The 26,214-nt window shown below is 34.8% G+C and overlaps 1 protein-coding gene across 5 annotated transcripts in view; it reads right to left on the bottom strand.

Moving 5' to 3' along the window:
* The window catches only part of Dennd1b (DENN domain containing 1B), a 274,353-nt gene that overhangs the window by 184,849 nt on the left and 63,290 nt on the right, over window positions 1-26,214 (bottom strand). The window lies entirely within an intron of this gene.

Raw genomic sequence — 26,214 nt, 5'->3', positions numbered from 1 at the left:
TAATATTATTTCTGGGGAAAAAAAATTAAAAAACTTTTGAAAGTCCACAAAATCTAAGACATGCAAATTAAAAAGTGAATAGCTAAAATGTTGCTTGTAACTTCAATAGAATTTTTTTCAAGTATTTTAACTTAAAATGCAAAGAAAGCAAGCTTTCCATAACTAAACCTTTTACTTACAAAGCAATAAAAACTTTCCATATAAATTAACACAGGTAAGTCATTTAAAACATATACATTACAAATTTATGAAGTAACAACAAATGATTATGCCCTCCGTAAAACAACGTAGACATATTTGAAATGAAGTTAAATGAACTATAGATCACTTAAAAATCCTGAGGCATTAATGTCCTGAGGATAACTATTACCAATTGGAATACACATACACACACATTTATATGTTTCACTGGCATATAAGATGATATGTTAAGTGGCAAATAAAATAGCTGATCAGATTTAAATCTCCTAAAACAAAGGTGTATGACAGAATCTTCATGAAATATCAAACAAAAATTATTACTGTTGATAAATTAACACAAAAATTAATGGCCATATAAATAAATCATCACACAAAATGTAGGCTAGTTCTTTTTCATAAATAATGAAATTAAGGGATTTCAATGTGCTTAAAATATCGCTTTTAAACAACTTTTGAGAGACATTTGAGAAAATGTCTGTGCAAGTGTTTTACACCTATGTCTTTAAGCCAGGCACAGTGGCTCATGCCCATAATTCCTTCCAGCATGAAGAAGGGAGGTTGAGGCTGGAGGATAGCAGGTTCAAAGCTAGCCTCAGCAATTTAGGGAGGATGTAAGCAACCTAGTAAGACTCTGTCTCAAAATTTTAAAAATGAAAATAAAAAGGACTAGGGATGTGATTCAGTGGTAAAGGGCCCTTGGGTTAATTCCTTCCTAAGAAAAAAAAAAAAAAAAGCAAAACAACAACAAAAAACAATGGCTCTCGGGGCTAGGATTGTGGCTCAGTGGTACAGCGCTCGCCTTGCACAGGTGCACAGGTGGGACTGGTCAGATCCTAAGCACCACATAAAAATAAAGGCATTGTGTTGTGTCCATCTACACCTAAAAAATAAATACTTTAAAAAAAATGCCTCTGTCTTTAAATAAGGACATTTAACTGGTGTAGCCCTCACAGTTTGCCCTCATTGTTAGCAGCATTTAGTTAAGTATGGTTTACTGCCTTACTTTACACTAATCCCTTACTCAATCTTTTTTCTTTTTTTCTGTATTCACAGAGAAAGAATAAGTGAGTACATAAAAAAGCACCTACTGGTTTAATTATCTAGTGGAATATATCCTATTGTTTTCATTAAATAAATTTTACTCTTCAGCACTCAAAACTTTATTATAATCATATGCATCCATATTTTAAAATGTATTAACTTAGTTAATATTTATGTGGTTATATTTAGACCACATCTGACATATCTTTGTAGCAACTTTTCATAAGTACTGCAGAGGAAGAAACAAAAGGGACTAAAAAAAATAATAATTCAATTCTACAACTTTGCACAAAGACTGAATTTTCTGTTCCCTGAGGATTACTTTCTAAATAATCAATCTGATCTGGCAATGTTAGGCCAATTTTATGCTGATTTTATGGGTGAAAGGATGGGAACTGATGGCAGGAGTCATCAGTGCAGTGATGACTGATAATAACAGTTTCTCTTCTTTCCAACTGCTACTAGTAATTCAAAGGAGACTCTTTATCTTCATTTTAAAAATACTTTGCTGCCAACAATCTAGAAACTAAATAAATATGAAAGGAAGAACGTATCTTAATTTTGACATAAATATAACTAATTTGTTTTCATGAGATAAATTACAATGTAATAAGAAAAATACACAAATTTTTATCAAATCAGTAAACATTTAAGGAAAAATGTTTAAATTATTATCTGTGCTCTACTATCACAAAGATTTTTAATTCATGATTAAACCTTTATAAAAATGGAAAATAAGATAAACTTGATGATATTTTATTTTCTTTCTCAATCAGATATTTCACATTTTTTGACCTACAGTGAAAAGGAAAAATTAAAATAACTTGGAATACTAATGTGATTCTACTGAATCACAAAAACTAAAGAGGGAAAACTTTCTATTGCATAAGTGAATAAAACTGACTTAATTCATAGAACTCAAAAATGAATTAAGAATACACTATCTTTTAAAGTATGCACTTGTCAAAAATTCACAGTTCAAAAGGACATATTTTTGAAAAAGTAGAACATAAAATAATAATATTTTGTTTGTTTATACCTTTTATTGCTTGATTTACTTACATTATAGAATTAGAACAGAATTTATATATGAAGAAACAGAAGTCAAAATAATGAGAAGTTTGCTTAATCATACAGCTATCTAATGTCTGAGATTAGAGCATTCTTAAAATGTAAGAAGCACCTTATTTTAAATAATTTCCAAAAACTAATCCATTTTGTGACTCATTTAAGTTTATTTTGTTCAAAACTCTAAAGACTGCTTAAAAAAAAAAAAAAGAAAAAGAAAAGAAAAAGTCTCTGTCCTCCAGTACCCTACAGTGTCATGGACAAAAATGTCAAAGGCTATTTAGTTTTTGTGCAAGGTATTATTCTAAACATGGTAGACTTCAGGGTCATTTTAATTCAACTTAAAATTTCATCAGCTTAATAATTTCAAGAAATGTTGCAAATGAAGGAATGAAGATGTGTTTTGAAAAAAAGTGAGCAAAAAAATTAAACTGTTTTTTGGAAAATGTGTGACTTTCATTCTTTTAACTGTGGTGATATAATGGTCAATTTATAGAAAAGAAAAACATTCAAATATGAAAAAAATTTAATGTTGGTTACTATGATAAAAGGATATCATAAGGAAATCTAACCTACTTTAGAGAGCAACTAAAGAAAAGGACCTCTAAATTGACATTTACATTACACAAAGGATAATTTGACTATAAAGTGATAACGGAGAAAGTTCTAGACTAGAGAAACAACAAGCATGAAATCTTGGGGGTTAAAAGAAAGCAGAATGCATTTTAGAAACGAGAAAAAAAAATCTAATGTCTAGAACATAAAGTAGAAGGGAAAGAATGTCGAGAGATGAAGCTGGATTGGCAAGAAAAGCTATTCCAGCAGCTAGTGGTATAAACCAAAGGAGAAAAACAACCCGAAAGTAGGCAGAATACAGCTAGAATGTTGGTGAGGAGGCAGATTTAAGATGACTATGGAATAAGTATGAGAAAAGAGGCAATGTGTATGGAGGCAACTTATTTAAGGAAGGCTACATAGGGCAGAAGAAAGTAAAGGTAAATGGAAAGATTAAGGTAAACAGATTTTTTTCTTTGTCAGAATAGTTTAGAACATGCTGATAGGAACTAATAGCCAGTGGAAGCGAACAAAAAAGGAAAATAAGATCCCTAAGAAGGCAGGAAGGGTGGAATCCTGACCAAGATAGTGATATGAGCCACGGACAGAAGCTAGAGCTAGCCTTCCACTGTTACAAGGAAAATGGAGGAGGGAGAAGACAAGTTTGTGGGATGTGTGGCTCAAAGATGAAACATGTAAAAACTGGTATTTTTCCCTCCCTGGTGAAAAGCTCTCTAACACAAAGTACTCAGCTTAGAGAGGGACTGTTGGAGGTTCAAGGAGAAGGTTTAGGCAATAATTAATATTCAGTTTATGCAAGTGTCTATTCTGGCACTGAAAGGTAACAAAGTAGGATTTTCCCATCATGATCCAGCAGCTCAGATGAAAGATAAAATTGGTGGATTCAGTCAGGGTCAAAGTTTCTCTCCGTTTATGTCACAGGGAAACTCTTAGACAATATAAAGGAGTAGAGATAATGCCATGCATCCTATCTGATCATAATGGAATGGAACTGAAAATCAACGATAAAAGAAGGAAGGAAAAAGAATACATCACTTGGAGAATGAATAATAGGTTACTGAATGATCAATGGGTTATAGAAGACATCAAGGAGGAAATTAAAAAATTCTTAGAGATTAATGAAAACACAGACACAACATATCGGAATCTATGGGACACATTGAAAGCAGTACTAAGAGGAAAATTCATTTCTTGGAGTTCATTCCTTAAAAAAAGAAAAAACCAACAAATAAATGATCTCATACTTCATCTCAAAATCCTAGAAAAAGAAGAGCAAAACAACAGCAAAAGAAGTAGAAGGCAAGAAATAATTAAAATCAGAGCTGAAATTAATGAAATCGAAACAAAAGAAACAATTGAAAAAATTGACAAAACTAAAAGTTGGTTCTTTGAAAAAATAAACAAAATCGACAGACCCTTAGCCATGCTAGCGAAGAGAAGAAGAGAGAGAACTCAAATTACTAGCATACGGGATGAAAAAGGCAATATCACAACAGACACTTCAGATATACAGAAGATAATCAAAAATTATTTTGAATCCTTATACTCCAATAAATTAGAAGATAGTGAAGGCATCGATAAATTTCTTACGTCATATGATCTGCCCAGATTGAGTCAGGAGGATATAGACAACCTAAACAGACCAATATCAATTGAGGAAATAGAAGAAACCATCAAAAGACTACCAACTAAGAAAAGCCCAGGACCGGATGGGTATACAGCAGAGTTTTACAAAACCTTTATTTTTTTTTTTTTTTTTTTTTTTTTTTTTTTTTTTTTTTTTTGGTTGTTCAAAACATTATAAAGCTCTTCACATATCATATTTCATACATTAGATTCAAGTTGGTTATGAACTCCCAATTTTACCCCAAATACAGATTGCAGAATCACATCGGTTACACATCCACATTTTTACATAATGCCATATTAGTAACTATTGTATTCTGCTACCTTTCCTATCCTCTACCATCCCCCCTCCCTCCCCTCCCATCTTTTCTCTCTATCCCATCCACTGTAATTCATATCTCTCCTTGTTTATTTTCCCATTCCCCTCACAACCTCTTATATGTAATTTTGTATAACAATGAGGGTCTCCCTCCATTACCATGCAATTTCCCTTTTCTCTCCCTTTCCATCCCACCTCATGTATCTGTTTAATGTTAATCTTTTCTTCCTGCTCTTCCTCCCTGCTCTGTTCTTAGTTGCTCTCCTTATATCAAAGAAGACATTTGGTATTTGTTTTTTAGGGATTGGCTAGCTTCACTAAGCATAATCTGCTCTAGTGCCATCCATTTCCCTGCAAATTCTATGATTTTGTCATTTTTTAGTGCTGCGTAATACTCCATGGTGTATAAATGCCACATTTTTTTTATCCATTCATCTATTGAAGGGCATCTGGGTTGGTTCCACAGTCTAGCAATTGTGAATTGTGCTGCTATGAACATCGATGTAGCAGTATCCCTGTAGTACGCTCTTTTAAGGTCTTCAGGGAAAAGTCCAAGAAGGGCAATAGCTGGGTCAAATGGTGGTTCCATTCCCAGCTTTCCCAGGAGTCTCCATACTGTTTTCCAGATTGGCCGCACCAGTTTGCAGTCCCACCAGCAATGTACAAGAGTACCCTTTTCCCCACATCCTCTCCAGCACTTGTTGTTGTTTGACTTCATAATGGCTGCCAATCTTACTGGAGTGAGATGGTATCTTAGGGTGGTTTTGATTTGCATTTCTCTGACTGCTAGAGATGGTGAGCATTTTTTCATGTACTTGTTGATTGATTGTATGTCCTCCTCTGAGAAGTGTCTGTTCAGGTCTTTGGCCCATTTGTTGATTGGGTTATTTGTTTTCTTATTGTTTAATTTTTTGAGTTCTTTGTATACTCTGGATATTAGGGCTCTATCTGAAGTGTGAGGAGTAAAAATTTGTTCCCATGATGTAGGCTCCCTATTTACCTCTTTTATTGTTTCTCTTGCTGAGAGAAAACTTTTCAGTTTAAGTAAGTCCCATTTGTTGATTTTTGTTATCAACTTTTGTGCTATGGGTGTCCTATTAAGGAATTTGGAGCCCGACCCTACAATATGTAGATCGGAGCCAACTTTTTCTTCTATCAGACGCAGAGTCTCTGATTTGATATCTAGCTCCTTGATCCACTTTGAGTTAACTTTTGTGCATGGCGAGAGGAGGGGATTCTGTTTCATTTTGTTGCATATGGATTTCCAGTTTTCCCAGCACCATTTGTTGAAGATGCTATCCTCCCTCCATTGCATGCTTTTAGCTCCTTTATCAAATATAAGATAGTTGTAGCTTTGTGGATTAGTCTCTGTGTCCTCTATTCTGTACCATTGGTCCACCCTCCTGTTTTGGTACCAGTACCATGCTGTTTTTGTTACTATTGCTCTGTAATATAGTTTTAAGTCTGGTATCGCTATACCGCCTGATTCACACTTCCTGCTTAGAATTGCTTTTGCTATTCTGGGTCTTTTATTTTTCCATATGAATTTCATGATTGCTTTATCCATTTCTACAAGAAATGCCGTTGGGATTTTGATTGGCATTGCATTAAACCTATAGAGAACTTTTGGTAATATCGCCATTTTGATGATGTTAGTTCTGCCTATCCATGAACAGGGTATATTTTTCCATCTTCTAAGATCTTCTTCTACTTCTCTTTTTAGGGTTTTGTAGTTTTCATTATATAAATCTTTCACCTCTCTTGTTAGGTTGATTCCCAAGTATTTTATTTTTTTTGAGGATATTGTGAATGGAGTGTTTTTCCTCATTTCCGTTTCAGAAGTTTTGTCGCTGATATACAGAAATGCCTTTGATTTATGCGTGTTGATTTTATATCCTGCCACTTTGCTGAATTCATTTATTAGTTCTAGTAGTTTTTTTGTAGACCCTTTTGGGTCTTCTAGGTATAGAATCATGTCATCTGCAAATAGTGATAATTTAAGTTCTTCCTTTCCTATTTTTATGCCTTTAATTTCTTTCGTCTGTCTAATTGCTCTGGCCAGTGTTTCGAGAACTATATTGAATAGAAGTGGTGATAGAGGGCATCCCTGTCTTGTTCCAGATTTTAGGGGGAATGCCTTCAATTTTTCTCCATTGAGAATGATGCTAGCCTGAGGCTTAGCGTAGATAGCTTTTACAATGTCGAGGTAAGTTCCTGTTATCCCTAGTTTTTCTAATGTTTTGAACATAAAGGGATGCTGTACTTTGTCGAATGCTTTTTCTGCGTCTATTGAGATGATCATATGGTTCTTATTTTTAAGTCTATTGATGTGGTGAATAACATTTATTGATTTCCGTATATTGAACCAGCCTTGCATCCCAGGGATGAATCCAACTTGATCATGGTGCACAATTTTTTTGATGTGCCTTTGTATCCGGTTCGCCAGAATTTTATTGAGGATTTTTGCATCTATGTTCATCAGAGATATTGGTCTGTAGTTTTCTTTCTTTGAGGTGTCTTTGTCTGGTTTCGGAATCAGGGTGATGTTGGCCTCATAGAATGAATTTGGCAGAGCTCCTTCTTTTTCTATTTCCTGAAATAACTTGAAAAGTATTGGTATTAATTCTTCCTTAAAGGTTTTGTAAAACTCCGCTGTATACCCATCCGGTCCTGGGCTTTTCTTGGTTGGAAGTCTTTTGATTGCTTCTTCTATTTCATCTATTGTTATTGGTCTGTTTAAGTTGTGAGTATCCTCCTGACTCAGTCTGGGCAAATCATATGACTTAAGGAATTTATCAATGTCTTCACTATCTTCTATTTTATTGGAATATAGGTTTTCAAAATAATTTCTAATTGTCTTCTGTATTTCTGTAGTGTCTGTTGTGATATTGCCTTTTTCATCCCGTATGTTAGTGATTTGAGTTCTCTCTCTTCTTCTCTTCGTTAGCATGGCTAAGGGTCTGTCGATCTTATTTATTTTTTCAAAGAACCAACTTTTAGTTTTGTTAATTTTTTCAATAGTTTCTTTTGTTTCAATTTCATTGATTTCCGCTCTGATTTTAATTATTTCTTGCCTTCTGCTACATTTGCTGTTGTTTTGCTCTTCCTTTTCTAGGGCTTTGAGATGAAGTGTGAGCTCATTTATTTGTTGGTTTTTCCTTTTTTTGAGGAATGACCTCCAAGCGATGAATTTCCCTCTTAAAACTGCTTTCATTGTGTCCCATAGATTCCGATATGTTGTGTCTGTATTTTCATTTATCTCTAAGAATTTTTTGATTTCTTCCTTTATGTCTTCTGTAACCCATTGATCATTCAGTAACATATTGTTCATTTTCCATGTGATGTAGGATTTTTCCTTCCGTCTTTTATCATTGATTTCCAGTTTCATTCCATTATGATCAGATAAAATGCATGGTATTATCTCCACCCCTGTATATTTACTGAGGGTTGCCCTATGGCATAATATATGGTCTATTTTTGAGGAGGATCCATGTGCTGCTGAGAAAAAAGTATATCCACTTGATGATGGTTGATATATTCTATATATGTCAGTTAAGTCTAGGTTGTTGATTGTGATATTGAGTTCTATAGTTTCTTTATTCAGCTTTTGTTTGGAGGATCTGTCCAATTGTGAGAGAGGTGTGTTGAAGTCACCCATAATTATTGTGTTGTGGTCTATTTGATTCTTGAACTTGAGGAGAATTTGTTTTATGAACGTCGCAGCACCATTATTTGGTGCATAAATATTGATAATTGTTATGTCTTGTTGGTAAATGGTTCCTTTTAACAGTATATAATGTCCTTCCTTATCCCTTTTGATTAATTTAGTCTTGAAGTCAATTTTATTCGATATGAGGATGGCCACCCCTGCTTGCTTACGAGGACCGTGTGCATGGTATATTTTTTCCCAACCTTTCACCTTCAGCCTGTGTATGTCTTTTCCAATCAGATGTGTCTCCTGGAGGCAGCATATTGTTGGATTTGTTTTTTTAATCCATGTTACCAGCCTATGTCGCTTTATTGGAGAGTTTAAGCCATTAATGTTTAGAGTTACTATTGATATATGGTTTGTACTTCCAGCCATGTTTGATTATTTATCTTCTTTTTTTTTTTTTTTAATTTAGTTTGTTTCTCCATGGTTAGCTTTCCCCCCGCCCTCTGTCTTTATAGAGGCACTTCCCACTGATGGTTTTGGTTATTGTTTTTCATTTCTTCCTCGTGTAGTGTTTTGCTCAAGATGCTTTGCAATGCTGGTTTTCTGGCTGCAAATTCTTTTAGCTTTTGTTTATCATGAAAGATTTTTATTTCGTTATCGTACCTGAAGCTTAATTTTGCTGGATACAGAATTCTTGGTTGGCATCCGTTGTCTTTCAGTGTTTGAAATACGTTGTTCCAGGATCTTCTCGCTTTCAGCGTCTGTGATGAAAAATCCGTTGTTAACCTTATTGGTTTACCCCTGAATGTAATCTGCCTCCTTTCTCTTGTAGCTTTTAGTATTTTCTCTTTGTTCTGTATATTGGATATCTTCATAACAATGTGTCTTGGCGTTGGTCTACTGTGATTTTGTGTGCTCGGTGTCCTGTATGCATCTACAATTTGTATATCCGTTTCCTTTTTTATTTCTGGAAAGTTTTCTGTAATTATTTCTTTCAGCAGGTTACTCATTCCCTTGGTTTGAATCTCTGTACCTTCTTCTATCCCGATGACTCGTAGGTTTGGTTTCTTTATGTTATCCCATATCTCTTGGATGTTTTTCTCGTGGTTTTTAACCAGCCTTTCTGAGTTGGCTAGGCTCTTTTCAAGATGATATATTTTGTCTTCATTATCTGATGTTCTGGCTTCTACTTGCTCCACTCTGTTAGTGATACTCTCAATTGAGTTTTTAATTTGGTTTATCGTTTCCTTCATTTCTAGAATTATTGTTTGGTTTTTTTTTATAATCTCAATCTCCTGATAAAGATGCTTAACTTCTTCTTTTATCTGTCTATGTAATTCATTTTCAAAGTGTTCTTTCACTGTTTGGATTTGCTGTCTCGTATCTTCTTTAAGGTTCCATTCCATCTGTCTAAGGTGTTCCTTGAGTTCTTTATATGACCATTTTTCTGCTGACTCTAGGTCCTCCTGAATATTTAGGCTGTCCTTCATTGTTTGTACTCCTTTTCTTCCTTGCTTTTTTATGCTGCTCATGTTACTTCTTGTTCTGTTTGACTGCTGAGTTACTGTTTACTCTTATAGATTTATTTGATGCTTGAGAGGAAAGATATTAGAAGGGAAGGGAAGAAGTCACTAAAGAGAATGAGAGTAGGGAGGTAGAATTCAAGGAAGGGGGAATAAGAAGATTGAAAAGAAATGAAAAGACAAAAGAAACAAGAATAACAAAGATTAGATAATAAAGAAAGAAAGAAAAGACGGAAAAAAAATTTTAACAAAAATAATAGTGATAATAAAAAATGAAAATTAAAATTAAAAAAAAATAATAATAAAATTAAAAGAATTAAAAAAAATAGAAACATTGAAAAAAAATTAAAGAACAACAACAAATAAAAATTGAAAATGAAAGAAAAAGAAGAAAGAAAAAAAAAAGAAAAAGAAAAGAAAAAAAAATGATAATAATAATAATAATAAATGCAGTCCTAGAGTTCTATTAACTTCTCTTCCAGTAGGTGGAGCTGTGCCCACTGGGCCAAGCTTCTCCTGTCAATAGGTGGGAACCATTCACTGTGCAGCAGCTCTTTCTCCTAGACTGGGCGGGTCTCCAATCCTGAGTGTCTAGGGCCTTGTCTTGTGTTTCCTCAAGCCAGGCCGTGCTCACCTGTGGCGCTCACCACAATACTGTCTACACGCCAGGTCTGCTGCTCCTGGGAGCCCTGTTTTCATGAACACCTGGGCTCACTCTCCCTGTTTGCCTCCCTCAGACCCTAAGTTTGTAGAGCTTGGGGCTGAGATCCCCCAGCGAATTTGCTTGCCCTCCTGTAGCCACGCCCCCGGTAGCTGGTGCAAGAGACCTCAGTTGTCAGCACTGGTGGGAGCGGTAGCCGGGAGTTCCGCGCCGCGAGTCCTGCGCCACTCCTGGTTCCCTCGGTCTGGTTATTGCGTTCACAGGAGAGCTGGGAGTGGCCCTTAAGGTTTCCCCCGCTGTGTGGAGAGAGATGGCTAGGGGATTACACACCTGTCGCGCTGGTTTCACTGCAGTTATCTCCTCCGCCCATGACGCCATTTCTCTGCCATGGTGATATCCCATGCAAATGGTGACCGTTTGTTCCCTTTGCCGGATGACCAATGCAACGGGTGGGTCCTGACTGTCTCTCCCAATCCCCGTTTCAGTCCTGTGGCCACTGCCTATGAAGGCTCGGTTGGCTTTTACCTCTGTAAGTTCCTAAGGGCCGGCCAATTATTTCAGCGGGATCGTTAGTGCTGAGTCACATGAAGCAGGCGAACCGGAGCTTAATTGCCTCCGATTCGGGCTCTGTGTGTGTGTTCTGAGGGGCCCAGCCTGTACACCCCAGATCCACGTCAGCTCAGCATTGCCTAGTGATCCTGAGCAAACAGCATTTAGACAGTTTACGGCTCCCTATGCCCTCACAGTTGAAGATGTCAGAGACTTGATCTCTCTGCGCCTGCCACCATGTTACATCTCCTCAGTAATATTCATGTTGCCCTTACAGCTTCCTGGTATAAGCAAGTTCTTGGGATTATACAAACTGCTGCTTCTGTTTCCAGTCCAGATTTCTAGAAATGAAACTCTGGGCCGCGCTGACAAGCGTCCGCGCTTGTCTGCGACCGTAGCAGAGCCGCCCTGGCAAGCGTCCGCGCTTGTCTGCGCCCGTAGCAGAGCCGCCCTGGCCTCCGCAGCTCTTCAGCCCGGTGCCAGGCCCCAGGGGCCCAAGCGGCTGCCGCCGCGGCTCTCCGTCCCCCTCCTCCGGAGCACGGGTCCCCTGGCAGGGGGGTGCAGAACGACCCCAGAGCAGGCTCTGCCCGAAGGTGCAGCGGCGAACAGGCCACAGAGACGCTCGAGGCTGCAGTCCAGCCTTCGGAGGACAGGGCTCGGCACGCAGCCCAGCTGCCTGCAACCTCTAGGTGCGGCTGCCGGACAGTGTATACGGAGCCATCAAGACAGCAAGCAGAAAGCAAATGGCGGCTCCCGCGGAGTGGATTTTCGGCACAGAAACCACAGCCCCGCCAGCAATCCCAATCCACAAACTCTCCCTGTATAAAAAATATTCAAAAAAAAAAAAAAAAAAAGGCGGGGCGCACTGAGCTTTCTTTGCCTCGGGTACTTACAATCCACTGCTGATTACACATTCAGCTTCTCCGCCCGGAGCGAAGCGAAAGAGGAAGCAGATGGGAGCAAAGCGCCCGCGGCTCTGAGCAGCCAAGCGTCTCTTTTTCGATTTCTTTGTTCTTCCTGCTCCTTGGCAAAGTGGTCCACTACAGATTAACGGTGAAAGGAGCTTTAACAGACTGTGCGAAATCTCTATTAAAGCCGCTGCTTTGAGCACCACGCTCAGCACTTCAGCAACCCCCGTACGCAGCGGCCATCTTCCATTTTCTCATCCTTCAGTTGTTACAAAACCTTTAAAGAGGAATTAATACCAATACTTTTCAAGCTACTTCAGGAAATAGAAAAAGAGGGAGAACTTCCAAATTCATTCTACGAGGCCAACATCACCCTGATACCTAAACCAGACAAAGACACTTCAAAGAAAGAAAACTACAGACCAATATCTCTAATGAACCTAGATGCAAAAATCCTCAATAAAATTCTGGCGAATCAGATACAAAAACATATCAAAAAAATTGTGCACCATGATCAAGTAGGATTCATCCCTGGGATGCAAGGCTGGTTCAATATACGGAAATCAATAAATGTTATTCACCACATCAATAGACTTAAAAATAAGAACCATATATGATCATCTCGATAGATGCGGAAAAAGCATTCGACAAAGTACAGCATCCCTTTTTGTTCAAAACTCTAGAGAAACTAGGGATAACAGGAACATACCTCAATATTGTAAAAGCAATCTATGCTAAGCCTCAGGCTAGCATCATTCTGAATGGAGAAAAATTGAAGGCATTCCCTCTAAAATCTGGAACAAGACAGGGATGCCCTCTCTCTCCACTTCTGTTCAACATAGTTCTCGAAACACTGGCCAGAGCAATTAGACAGACGAAAGAAATTAAAGGCATCAAAATAGGAAAAGAAGAACTTAAATTATCACTATTTGCAGATGACATGATTCTATAAATAGCAGACCCAAAAGGGTCTACAAAGAAACTATTAGAGCTAATAAATGAATTCAGCAAAGTGGCAGGATATAAAATCAACATGCATAAATCAAAGGCATTCCTGTATGTCAGCGACAAATCCTCTGAAATGGAAATGAGGACAACCACTCCATTCACAATATCTTCAAAAAAAATAAAATACTTGGGAATCAACCTAACAAAAGAGGTGAAAGACTTATACAATGAAAACTACAGAACCCTAAAGAGAGAAATAGAAGAAGATCTTAGAAGATGGAAAAATATACCCTGTTCATGGACAGGCAGAACTAACATCATCAAAATGGCGATATTACCAAAAGTTCTCTATAGGTTTAATGCAATGCCAATCAAAATCCCAACGGCATTTCTTGTAGAAATAGAGAAAGCAATCATGAAATTCATATGGAAAAATAAAAGACCCAGAATAGCAAAAACAATGCTAAGCAGGAAGTGTGAATCAGGCGGTATAGCGATACCAGACTTCAAACTATACTACAGAGCAATAGTAACAAAAACAGCATGGTACTGGTACCAAAATAGGCGGGTGGACCAATGGTACAGAATAGAGGACACAGAAACCAATCCACAAAACTACAACTATCTTATATTTGATAAAGGGGCTAAAAGCATGCAATGGAGGAAGGATAGCATCTTCAACAAATGGTGCTGGGAAAACTGGAAATCCATATGCAACAAAATGAAACTGAATCCCTTTCTCTCGCCATGCACAAAAGTGAATTCAAAATGGATCAAGGAGCTTGATATCAAATCAGAGACACGCCGTATGATAGAAGAAAAAGTTGGCTACGATCTACATACTGTGGGGTCGGGCTCCAAATTCCTCAATAGGACACCCATAGCACAAAAGTTAATAACAAAAATCAACAAATGGGACTTACTCAAACTAAAAAGTTTTTTCTCAGCAAAAGATACAATAAGAGAGGTAAATAGAGAGCCTACATCCTGGGAACAAATCTTTACTCCTCACACTTCTGATAGAGCCCTAATATCCAGAGTATACAAAGAACTCAAAAAATTAGACAATAAGAGAACAAACAACCCAATCAACAAATGGGCCAAGGACCTGAACAGACACTTCTCAGAGGAGGACATACAATCAATCAACAAGTACATGAAAAAATGCTCACCATCTCTAGCAGTCAGAGAAATGCAAATCAAAACCACCCTAAGATACCATCTCACTCCAGTAAGATTGGCAGCCATTAGGAAGTCAAACAACAACAAGTGCTGGCGAGGATGTGGGGAAAAGGGTACACTTGTACATTGCTGGTGGGACTGCAAATTGGTGCAGCCAATTTGGAAAGCAGTATGGAGATTTCTTGGAAAGCTGGGAATGGAGCCACCATTTGACCCAGCTATTCCCCTTCTCGGTCTATTCCCTAAAGACCTAAAAAGAGCATGCTACAGGGACACTGCTACATCGATGTTCATAGCAGCACAATTCACAATAGCTAGACTGTGGAACCAACCTAGATGCCCTTCAATGGATGAATGGATACAAAAAATGTGGCATTTATACACAATGGAGTATTACTCTGCATTAAAAAATGACAAAATCATAGAATTTACAGGGAAATGGATGGCATTAGAGCAGATTATGCTAAGTGAAGCTAGCCAATCCCTAAAAAACAAATGCCAAATGTCTTCTTTGATATAAGGAGAGTAACTAAGAACAGAGTAGGGACGAAGAGCAGGAGAAGAAGATTAACATTAAACAGGGATGAGAGGTGGGAGGGAAAGGGAGAGAGAAGGGAAATTGCATGGAAATGGAAGGAGACCCTCAGAGTTATACAAAAGTACATACAAGAGGAAGTGAGGGGAAAGGGAAAAATGATACAAGGGGGACAAATGAATGTCAGCAGAGGGGGCAGAGAGAGAAGAGGGGAGGGGAGGGGAGGGGGGATAGTAGAGGATAGGAAAGGCAGCAGAACACAACAGACACTAGTATGGCAATATGTAAATCAATGGATGTGTAACTGATGTGATTCTGCAATCTGTATATGGGGTAAAAATGGGAGCTCATAACCCACTTGAATCAAATTGTGAAATATGATATATCAAGAACTATGTAATGTTTTGAACAGCCAACAATAAAAAATTAAAAATAAATAAATAAATAAATAAATAAAGTTTCTCTCCGACATGTGTGATAAAAAGAGAACTTGCACAAAAGAGCACAGACATAAATGACTTACCTAAAACTAATTAAAAAGGAGGTGGATTGTTTTTCTATAAAATCCAACAATATATGTTATATAGAGAAATACATATGCACTTTATAAATATATTACGTATATCCAAAGACTGCAGGATTGAGAAATAAGATAAATAAAATGGAAGCATTGTAAAATTATCAAATAAAGCAGCTGATGGCCTACCATTAATAATACAATACTTTTTATGACTAGAGACAGATCCTTTAAAATTCTGAATTCTTTATCTTTCTCCCTTTTTATTCTCTCTAGGTTCACATGAAAGAAAAGAATATCACCTTTTTTTCCAAGTACACCAAACAAATATCATTTTTATACAGGTACTACTGTGTAAAAAAGATTGAAAAGTATATAGTTAGATAATTATGGTTAAAATTATAATTTTTGTTAAATCTGTCACAATAGATTTCCAAACCATTAATTATGGCATTTTCATAGCAAGCCTGACTGCAGAAAAATTTTAAGAAAGCATCTCACTCAATTATTTAGGACCCTGGTGAAGTTAGAGATCCAGAAAACTAATACCTTGACATTTTTCCTTGGTATGCACTCCAGTAAAACACAAATTTAAAGCATTGGTGGAAGGATATCAGTCCCATAACAAAGGATTAATGAAAAGCTCTACTGATTCATACCCCACCAAAAACTAACCTAATATTATGGATTGCATTACAAACTTTAAAAACATAAGGAGTAGTAAAACTAAAATAAATAATAATAAATTCAGACTACCTCCTTTCCCCCCACCCCCCACTACTACAAGGATTTAAATGAGGGTGCTTTTTTTCTTTTTTTTTTTTTTTCTTTTAAACTTAGCCTCACTAAGTTGCTGAGCTGGCCTCGAACTCATGTATTTTTATTAAAATATATATAATCAAATATTATACAAATTAAGGCTAACATACAGATGATAGGCAACAGATATACCAACTGCCCTATTCTGAGCAATACACACTGTTTACATGCAAAGAAATGTCATACTGTGCCCCATAAATATGCACAATTCCTATGTTAATGTTTTAAAAAATGTTTGATAATATAGAATTTTAGTATCTCCTTAATGCACTATTCAATAGTTCTCAAACTTTAGTATGCAACAGAAACACCAAGATATATACAGCAAAAATACTGGGTCCCACTCAAATAAGTTCTGATTCTGTAGGCCTCACCATGGGTCTGAGAAACTGCAATTCTAACAAGCTCCCACGTGATACTGATGTCACTGGTTCTATGAGAACCACACTTTGAGAACCATTTTCCTCACATACCATGTTATCCTTCACAATGATCAGTATTATACAACACATGTCAAGGAATTTAATATTTGTTGATTAAAAATATTATTTAAAAAAGGGCAGTAATTCCTTTTATTTCATACATATTTTATTTGACAAGAGAGATATCTTCTTGAAGCTTAGAAAAAACATCAACCATGGCAATTATAGCAGAAATTTTAGCAAAAAAAAATGCTGACAAAATATCTTTAAAACCTTTTCTGTACTAACAAATATTACTAATACTATAATTCTATAGTATTAGTAATATTACTAATACTATAATCCTATAGTATTAGTAATATTACTAATACTATAATCCTATAGTATTAGTAATATTACTAATACTATAATCCTATAGTATTAGTAATATTTTACTAAGAATCTTATTTCAAAATGTAATATTTTATAACATTGTAACTATTATTTAAGGAGCACTTATGGAGACTATAGTTATATGTTCATAAATATATGCTAGCATTCTCTACCTCTGCATGATACATAGACATTCATAATCCAATATTTAAATAAGATAGATTTTTTTTTTGTACTTTACCATCTCAGATATGTGAGAAAATATTTTTGATGTGTGTTCTTAGAAGCCTTTCCTTCACAGAATTTAAGCAGTTACTTTGAATCTAAACAACTGAAAGATTAAATGCACAGAAAGGATATCTGTAAATACATATATATTTATTTATGTGTTGATATTTTTAAGAAATGTCTCATTATATATGGATAGAATCTTGGAATTTTTCTGAATGAGAAGGGATCTTAAAGATTATATTGATGATCCAGACTTAAAAATGTTACACTGGATCCTGGGTCTTGAGCTAGAAACTACTAAAGACAAAATTAGAATTTAGTATCCTTGTATCCAGTAGGACTTCCTTCCTAACTATGCTGCTCTGCTGGGCATAAAAGAAACTACATTAAAAAAAAAAGAAAGAAAGAAAGAAAGAAAGAAACAATTTGCTCTACTTTGTAGATCTCCCTTCATTCATTGGGCAATAGTTTCGGTCAAAAATATAGAAAATTTCTTATCCACAGGAAGATACTTTCAGGAAACTATGTATTTCAAAAAATTTTAAAATAATAGTGAAAAACCCTATAGAACACTTCTAAACAAATTTTGAAAACATTATGTGAAGAAACCTAGAAAAGGCTATTAATCATGAATAGTATTTAAATCAATACCATCTCAATCTGGAAGTAACATAATTCCTAACCATGGAAGTTTGAATACATATTAAAAAAAAACATAAAGGAAATGAAAATGTTATTTCACAGTGTTTTACAGAGAGATTACACTTCTGTGCTTTATATAATATATATGTTTAAAAATAAAAGCAAGCAATTTTTTAAATTTGGTCATTTTTTTCATCCTCCTAAAAAATGTACATACGTGGTAATACAAATAAAAACTACTGTTAGGATCCCATTGCAATTCTCTTCATTGTAAAGAGATAAAGGATAATCAAACTAATCCTACTATAGAATTATTGTGATACTTTTGAAACTCAAACCATACAAACAATTTAATGGAAAATTCTACACTTTCTAAATGTTTCTTCCCAGAATGATCTGAAATTAGCATTATAACTCAAAATGAGGAAGCATTTTTTGTTCATAAACTAGAAAATTCTAATGAAGGCAATTAAAATAGAACTTCAAAGAACCTTAAGAAAATATAATCCAATTCATAGCATGATAGATATATCATTCTGTTTCTTTCATTCCCTTTTTAAAAAGACCTATTATAATAAAATGAAAACCCTCATCAATCACCTGATAGAGTAATTCCAAACTTAACCAAACAGGGCTAATGGGTGAGAATTGAATTGAAAACACCTTGACAAAGAAAGCAATTTCTTTTCTTCGCACTCCTCTGAAGCTGTGGGTGATCATGGTAATCGAACCATCAACAGTGAGGGGCCATCTGTCCCAAGGGCCCTTCATGAGACTTAAAAAAAAAAATACCAACAACAAAAAAGGGAAAGAAATGTGTACCACAGATGTTCAATCTTGATTAATCTATGACAAGGAACTTACAACTGAGAATCAATGTTTTGACGTTTTTCAGATACCAATCATTAAAAGCCAACACAAAAGTTTTTATAAGAACACAGGGGGAAAAAAGTTAATAGGTTACTGTAGAAAGATGATCTGTCATATAAAACCTGATATGCCCTTTTAGTCAGCTGATATGTTCAATATATCCTCACATACATTAGCTTTTTCATGATTCCCTTAGAGAAAGAAGGCAAAAGCCAGGTTTAGCAATACACAGTTATTTTTCTATATTATTTTTATAAGTAAATGATCAAATATAAAGAGATATACTTCTTCTCAAAATTCATTGTATTTAACTCTGTTTTAAAATATTTACAAGAACTACAGCCTTAACATGAAATTTCAGAAATATAAAACTCCTAAGGCAGTTTCAATTTATTTCTAACATTTAAAACATCCCTAACATTTAAGATAATTTTTTAAAATATTTATTTTTTAGGTGTAGATGGACACAACACAATACTTTTATTTTTTTTTTTTTTAATGTGGTGCTAAGGATTGAACCCGGGCCCCACCCAAGCTAGGTGAGCGCTCTACCAAAGAGCCACAATCCCAGCCCCTAAGATAATTTTCATATTACAGCATAATACAGGTGTGACTGGAAATACAAACTTGGAAAATGCCTTTTAAATTTTTTTTTTAGTTGTAGATGGACACAATACTTTTATTCTATTTATTCATTTATTTTTATGTGGTGCTGAGGATCGAGCACTGGTAGATAGATCAGTGGTAGAGGTGAGCACTCTACCACTGAGCCACATGACTTAATACAAAAAAATAGTCTGACCTATGATAGACGCCTAGCATTCTTACATGCAGTACACACAGTTCCAGTCTTTTGGAATAAGTTAAGTTCATGAATAGAATCATACTAACTATAAGAATGACTCAAAGTTTACCAAAATAAAAATATGTGAAAGCTATATGAAGAATAATTACTAAAAACATTTAAAATTAATTTTCAAATGAAAAATACAATTAGAAATCAAAATATTAAAAAACCAAATTCACCCATGCATCAGTTTTCCAAGAATACTTTCAAGTTAGAATCAAATTAAATGTAAAATAAAGTCAATTTAAGACTCAAAACAGATAAATTCACTAAGAAATTTACTATAAGTACAATAATTATTTTCTTATTTATCTTTTTATCTACAAAGCCTATGGCTAGATAGAAGCCTGTGAGCCTAGAGAGTTAGCATCTCAAGTATGTTGCAAAGGCAAGTACAAGTGCTCTTTCAAAGGAGAAACACTCAACTCAGGTCTTGCCAAACAAGATACTGCAAATCTAAATACCTGTGATCAAAACCCATAAAAACAAACAGAATAAAATTAATCCTCTCAATCAAAGACTTCTGATATTACAATTATCTAAAAAGCATATATGATAAAAATACTTAAAATGTGTAAAGAATAAAATAAGGATTCAAAACATGAGCAAGAAATGAAAATATTTTTTAAAAGGCAAGTTCAGAAAACTAGAAGTCTACAAAATATAAAAGTATAATATATTAAATTAAAAACATAATGGATAGAATTAGCAACATACAATATACAACTGAAGAGAAAAATTGTGAACTGAGTTAGACACAAAAACACAAAAGACATTAAAAGAATGAGGCATAGAGAGATGAGAGAGACACATAAAAAAGCTAAGAAAAACAAAGATCAGAATAGTAACATAACATCTTCTTAGAGTTCTATAATATCTGACCAAAGAGACTGGAATGTGTATAATGGAAAGGGAAGAAAATAATATTAGAAGAACTAAAGACTGATTTTTCCAAAATGTTGACAGCTATAAATTTTAAGATTTACAAATCACAGCAAATCTAAGCAAAAAAAAGATGACTAGATGTATCATAATGAAATTGCAAATATAAAGATATATGTTTATCATTAAAAACATCCTAAAGAGAAAAAATAATCAGAAAATATAGGTTATTATACCGACAGCAGACTTCTCAATAGCAGCAATGAAAGCCAGAAGACAGTGGAATAATATATTCAAAATCTTTAAGAATATATGGACAGCAGTATAGCCAAAATAAAAGCATTTTCAGAAAAAATAAAGCTGAAAGATTTGTCAAGGAGTAAAGAGTGACTAAAAACTATAACATCAGGAAAAACAGATAATTATCCAAAAGGACATTGTAAAATGCATGAAAAATTATACGTTTCCTGTGTGCCGACATATATGCACAACAGTGTTTACTGAACCACCATTTACAATTAACAATGTCCTGGAAATAATGTACATGCACATCAATATAAAAATGGTTTTATAAACTATTATTCTATTAAATACTACACCGTCTAGAAAATACTACGGTTTTTTTAAAAAATTTTACTTGTTCATATAAAGAAATCTCTGAAGATATAGTATCAAATAATAAAGGGAGATAATATGAGGTCAGAAAGATAGGGGAGAAAAGAAAGAATCCACAAGGCCTGAAGAGCTGTAAAACAGCACCTGGCTCACGCTCTAGGGAAGGAAGCCACAGAGAGCTGGAGTAGGGCAGTGACGTCATCTGACATAGTTTAACAGGATTACCCTGGCTTCATGTTGAATATAAACTGAATGATAAGAAAATAAAGAACTTGGGCTGGAGTTGTGGCTCAGTGGTACAGTGCTTGCCTGGCACGTGTGAGGCACCAGGCTCAATCCTCAGCACCATATAAAATAAATAAACAAAATAAAGATATTTTTAAAAAGAAAGAAAGAAAATAAAGGACTTGGGGGCTGAGGTTGTAGCTCAGTGGTAGAACACTTACCTACCATATATAAGGCACTGGGTTCAATTCTCAGCACCATATATAAATAAATAAAATGAAGGTCCATTGACAACTAAAAAATATTTTTAAAAAAAGAACTCAATTATAAAGTTACTTTAATAATTCAGATAATGTTCAAATGAATTTCCTAGGATAAGAACCTGGATCTTATATAATATTAACTCTGGAATTCAGACATATGTGGGCAATTCATGGAGAAATAGCAAGGAAGGAGGGAAGCAGATAATCCACTCTTCTGAGACAGAATTCATGCCAAAATACAATAAGACCTAAGGGTCAAAGGGAAACTCTCCCTGAAGATTATAGTGAATATTTGTTTTATGAAAATGATTTGACCCAAGGATGTTGGTGGCATGTGGATAATCTTGGAAGGAAAAGACTATGTTCTACAAAACTAAAAGAGGGTTCTTCTTCTGCAGAACCTTTAACACAGATGATGAAGAACTACCTCTTTGTCCACTTTTCAGAACTATAACCAGATTATAAAATATCAAGTGACACTGAAAGTACAAAGAGCCATAATTGCAATGTCATCATGAATGGCAGTCCAGGAGCCAAGTACAGCAACAGAGATACAGGGTACACTTCAAACAGTCTGAGTTAAGGTTACATGATCAGTATCAACCAATGTCACAAGCATTAGCCTACACAGAGGACTAAAACAGTCTAAAAAAAGAACTGCATCAGTGGAAATATCTGCAAGGAAACCTCAAGGGAGAAGGCATAAAGCATAGCAGTTGAGGGAGATGAGCAGCTCTTGGGTACATTTGAGATACCCCACAGGGACCACAGAAATATGAAAAGAAAACAAATGCCTCAAAAATATGAAAAGAAAATTGAAAACCTCTAGGTCCTCCTGGATTGAGATCCAAAAAATACTCAGAGATGATCAAGCTGTCAACATCAAGTCTAAACATCAGTCTGATGTCACCTATACTCCCAGAGAGGCCTAAGAACTTCTAGGTAAGCTTTAAAATGACTACAATGAAAATTAAGAAACTTATTAAGGGTAAAGTAAAATATCAAGCAAAATGAGCATAACCTAGACATTAAATTTCAGTTTTCAAGTTTCTTTTGAAATATTATGAAAGAAGTAGAGAAATAAATAGATCATTCTATTTCCAATTAAATGTTTTGTTTCTAAAATTTTCTCTGATGATATCCAGAATTTCCTTGAACGAAAATTGAGTGTATGTCATTAACCTTTGAGGTCAACATTATGATTGGAAATATACCACTGATTTTGGCATATTTGGTTCAAAGAAATCGCTTCCTTGAAGGGACAGAAAATTATTAGTCTGAACACGCTTAACAATAATTAAATCCTAGAACAATTTTCACTTACTTTCCTAAGAACATATAATTACCAAGTTATTGAAAATTACATTTTAAAAGACTTGGCTGTCTGTGTATTTCAAATAGAAAACAGTGATATGGTTTGGGGACCAAATGGACTGAATTCTATTTCTGAGGAGACTTCAAGAAAAATGTGGACTATTTTAATCTGTGAGACTGAGAGAATAACATAACCATATATTGTAGATCACAGGTAGAGGGATCAAAGGAGACCTCATTCCTGCATGTCAAGCCTCTTCATATCCACTAAAACAAGTGTGCATGCACGTACATAGGAACTGTTCCAACTGCCTCAGCTTCCCTACTAAGGTGTATAATAAACCTAATGGTTGAATGCTCTTCACAATGTTCAACTAAATCTCTTAGGAAAGAATGTAACTCTTGTTTCTCTCTTGTTGAAAAGGTAAGAAGAAAATAGATAATCACACAAGAAATTTTTTAAAACTCAAACTGTTACTAAAACTCTAAAGTATTTCCTTTGTATAAATGTAGTGATTCTCAACCCTTTTTGCTCATTAGGATTACTTAAAGAATATCATGTTTAAAAAAAAAAAAACTCAGCCCAACTCCATACCATACTAGACACCTGTATTTAAAAAAAAAAAATCTGAAGGTGATTCGAACATGTGGCCTGAGCTAATAATCACTGCCTCAATATTTCTGTGAAGAAAAAGTTTCCTCAAGCCTTTTAAACTTAGTCTTTTTTAGGTTTCAAACTGCTTCAAGCTGTACTCAGAACTAAAATATGATATATACAGCAAGAACAGAGCACTCAAACTGTTTCAGATTTTGAGCTACTCAGGAGTGAGGAAAGATGACTGCAAACTCAAGGGTACCTCAACATCTTAGTGAGACCCTGTCTCAAAAAATTAAAATAAACACAAAACAAATGAGCTGGCAATGTAACTCAATAGTAGAGCACTTGCATAAAGCCCTGGGTTCAATCCCCAGCACTACAAAATAAAAAGCTTCGGATTTCGAATTTTGAATTTTTTAATTAGGGATTTTCCATAGCTAGAGCCTATGCAAATATTCCAAAATATGAAACATCTCTAGTACCAAGCATTTCAGATAAATGATATTCAGCCAATAATGTCATATGTAAAACACAAATGCTTTTCATACATAAAGCAAAATTCTGTATTCTCAAGCCCAATTTTCCCTGACTTCATTATACTATCCCCTTAACTAAGTGTCTAAAACTGAATCCTATCCATCTCTCTCTATTAAAGGAAGCCAGACACCAAAATAAAAATCCCAGAATCAGCCCTATCATGCCTTCTTCATCCTCTACATCTAATCAGCTACCTAATCATGTTAGTTCTCCTTTGAAATGTAGCCCATATGCAGTCCTCCTCTCCCATTTTCATCCTACTCTAAATCCTTATTGCCTAAGTAGTTTTCCTGTCACATCTCTTCTCAATCCACTGCCAGTAAATTAATCTTCTTAAAAGAGTGTTTTTTATTATGCTTCCCTTCAAAGAAAAATTTCAGTGGCTCCCTACCGCTTACATTATCAAAACCTAAATCCTTAAAATACATATACATTTAATGCCTCAATAAAATATGCCATTTCAACACAATAAATAACTTCATCCAATTAGTGTAGTGAAATTCTGCACTTCCTACCTAATTCCATTCTACCTATCAAAATGTATTTCACACCACACTCCAATACCCAAATTTTTACCCAATCCAGTTATCTTATCTTTCGTATAGCATATATTTCCAATTCTAAGGCTTTACTCATACTCCAACACACACTGTACCCCTTACATGAAATTCTATATTCTCCTTTCTCCATCTCTCCAAATTCTATGAATTTCTCTGGACATAAGCTATGAGGCTTTCGCAAAGCACTGAAGTCACACAATTTTTCCCATTTCCAGGCAATACATACTGACTGACCCAGATGCTTTGAAATGTGCAATACTGATTTATACTTCTACTTAAATATTTTATTTGTCTCCTCATTTAAATAAAGCTCCTGAAGCCATAAACTGTTTTATATTCTTGATGCATACTTTATAAAAGTGGCCTTTTTAGTTGTTTCATTATTTTTCATTCTCTATTCAATGAACATATACAATGCATATGTAATTCTTTAGTATCATATCAATTTCTTCAGAGCAAATTTCATAAATTTATTTAATCTTGCTTGTTTTTGAGATTACCTATCATAATTCAACACAAGTCTGATCAATTCTGACTTAAATATAAAGAAATCAAGTATTTCTGGATATGAAAAAGAGTCAAGCATTCTGCTCTTATATATTTTCACTACATATTTTAATTAAAGATAACAAGTGTATCAATAGGGTAAAGCCATTACTAATTAAGATAAAACCATGCTTCAAGAAAGAAAGGACCAAATAAATAGTAATTTTCTGGAAATCATCCTTGGACATTTGCCACTGATGTGTTTTCAGTTAGCCTCCCCTGTAGAGCACAGTAGTTCTCAGAATTGATTATAGTATCTTGATAGTATTAAGGTTATCAGAGAACTTTTTATGTGAGTTAGAGAAAATGATATTTACTATTAAAACTTAAAGTCAGAAATTAGTAAGACATAAAATCCGCAACTATATATTTCATTAGTCATCAAAGTAATTAACTTAGTCATGTGAAGCCTCTAATAGAAGTCTATAATATACTTGTGGAAAATGGAAGTGAAAAAGGATAAAACATTTCACCATTATTATTATTATTATCTCATAGAGTCCCTGAAGACCTCTAGGGGATCCTCACAGCTTCCAGGTTACACTTTGAGAACCACAGATTCAACACACAGAATTTAGAAAACAGAGTGGAACAATGTAGTATAAAGTTAAAAAAAAAATTAAGATTTTCTTTAAAACCTGGGAAAAATTCAAAGTGCAAATATTTGTTTATTATGTAAATATATTCCTTCATTTTATAGGTAGAAAAGGGAAGTGGGAGATCTTAAGGTTAAATATGTGTTTTTAAGTACAGACACACACACACACACACACATGTTACAAATATCACATGTGTAATATAAATGAGAGGAGTGAGCCAACAGGAAACAATGGAAAATGAAAGACCATGTGATAAGACAGATACTATTCCCCTTCTCAAGAAAGCAGCCATTATTCATCTCTAGCCATATGAAATGTAAGCCCTGTGTTGGCAGATACTTTTGATTTTTCAAGAGAAGCCAACAGTTCTATAAAAAACAAATCATCTAATTTTAAAATTGGGAAAAATAAGTGAACATTCAATAAATACTATAGCCAAATAAGGTATGTCAAGGGACCACTAACTTTTAACCTGTATGTTATGGCATAGGGACTTAAATTAGAAAAGAAAACATTATGAAAGATTAATCAAAAAGTAACCAACTCTGTACTTGAATTTTTAA

This window comes from Marmota monax, unplaced genomic scaffold (assembly GCF_021218885.2).
Source record: "Marmota monax isolate L192 unplaced genomic scaffold, Marmota_monax_Labrador192_F-V1.1 WCK01_AAM20220418_F8-fsc00099, whole genome shotgun sequence".
Classification (NCBI taxonomy): domain Eukaryota; kingdom Metazoa; phylum Chordata; class Mammalia; order Rodentia; family Sciuridae; genus Marmota; species Marmota monax.
Note: the sequence above shows the minus strand (reverse complement) of the source record. Positions and strands in the feature narration are given on the sequence as shown.